Source organism: Bos indicus x Bos taurus, chromosome 11, assembly GCF_003369695.1.
Source record: "Bos indicus x Bos taurus breed Angus x Brahman F1 hybrid chromosome 11, Bos_hybrid_MaternalHap_v2.0, whole genome shotgun sequence".
NCBI classification, from domain to species: Eukaryota; Metazoa; Chordata; class Mammalia; order Artiodactyla; family Bovidae; genus Bos; species Bos indicus x Bos taurus.
This window is the reverse complement of record NC_040086.1, coordinates 719,427-721,469: the sequence shown is the minus strand read 5'-3', so window position 1 is coordinate 721,469 and position 2,043 is coordinate 719,427.

Sequence of the window (2,043 nt, the reverse complement as noted above, 5' to 3'; positions counted from 1 at the left end):
GACCCACGGCTCCATCCAGAGCTCTCTCCAGCTCTTAAGAGTTTGCTGGCATTCACTGAGGTTCCTTGGGCTAGTAGATGTATCTCCCTGATCTCTCCCTTCACTTTCACGTGGTCCTCCCTGAGTGTGTGTGTGTGTGTGTGTGTGTGTGTGTGTGTGTATGCGTGCACATGCACATGTCCAAATACATTCCTTTTAAAAGGAAATTATACAAATGAATTTATTTACAAAACAGAAACAGACTCACAAACTTAGAGAATAAACTTAGGTTGCCAGGGGGGAAAGACTAGGGGAAAGGGATAGTTAGGGCGTTTGGGACAGACATGTACACATTCTTATATTTAAAATGGATAACCAGCAAGGACCTACTGTATAGCACATGGAATTCTGCTCAATGTTATGTGATAGCCTGGATGGGAGGGGAGTTTGGGGGAAATGGATACATGTATATGTATGGCTGACTTTCTTTGTTATATACCTGAAACTACCACATTTCTAATCGGCAATTAACACTGTAGCACATCAGGCTCCTCTGTCCATGGGATTTCCCAGGCACGAATACCTGGGTAGGTAGCCATTCCCTTCTTAAGGGGATCTTCCCAACCCAGGGATCGAACCCAGGTCTCCTGCATTGCAGGCAGATTCCTTACCCTCTGAGCCACTGCAGAAGCTCCATCAGTTTACTATGGACATCTTAACAAGGTACCACAGATTGGTGGTCTTAAAAAAGAGCAAGTTTTTTAAATGTTATTTCTTTTTGGCTGCACTGGGTCTTCACTGCTGTGTGCCGGCTTCCTCTGGTTGCAGCGAGGAAGGGCTCCTCTTCACTGGTGCACAGGCTCTAGGTTCAGGGCTCACTAGGGCAGCTCCCAGGCTCTGAAGCGTGGGCTCGGGAGCTGTGGCACACGGGTTTAGTTGCTCCTCGGCGTGTGGGATCTTCCCCAGGGATCAAACCAATCTCTCCTGCATTGGCAGGCAGATTAGTAACCAATGGACCACGAGGGGAGTCCCAACATTAGAAATTTATCTTCTTACAGTTCTGGAGGTTGTAGCGCAAGATCACGTTGTTGGCAAGGCTGGTTTCTTCTGAGGGCCAGGAAGGAGAATCTATTTTCTTTTTTTTTTTTTTCAATGCCTCTTCCCTAGCTTCCAGTAATTCACTGGCAATCTTTGGCGCTCCTTGTTTTGTGCAAGCATCTTCATGCTCTCTGCCTTTATCTTCACACAGAGTTCTCCTTGTACACACATCTGTGTCCAGACTTCCCCTTTTTGTAAAGATTCCAGACATATTGGATTAGGGGCTCACCTTACTTCGAGAATGATCTTATCTTAACTAATTACATCAGCAACTCTCTTCAGTGAGGTCACATTGTAGGGTACAGGAGGTCAGGACTCAAGCGTATGAATTTAGGTGGGGGACAGAATTCAAACCACAACACGATGTGTCTGGCACTGGATAAGCCTCAGACACAGGGAAATAAATGCGACGAGGCTCCGAGAATGAAGCAGCTCACCGCAGGGACACTGACGACTGCATCCCCTCTCTGTTCTCACAGCTGTAACCAGATCCAAACAGACGTGAGCCCATGGCAAGCCCAGATGCCCACGATCTGGAAGACCCCCCAGTGCACACTGGGGTAACACTTTACCACAGGTAGACAGGTAAGGTTGGGGGAGACTTTGCAGATTCTGTAGGTCTAAAAATCTAGGCAGTATGTCTGAGTCTTAGGGACACAGACACAGGAGGCACTCAGATGACCCCGGCTCCTCTGCCCACGGGATTCTCCAGGCACGAACACTGGAGTGGGTTGCCATTTCCTTCTCCGGGGGATCTTCCCAACCCAGGGATCAAACCTGGGTCTCCCCCATCACATGCAGATTCTGAGCCATGAAAGAGCATTTAATACAATGAAAGAGCCACTCTAATGGAGAATGGGCCACAGGTGATGGATCCTACCTCCTGCTCCAGGGAGTAGAGGGCTGCCAGGTGAATCTGTGGAGACCCACCCTGGAGCAGGAGCCAAGAAGGATGCAGGAGCTTAC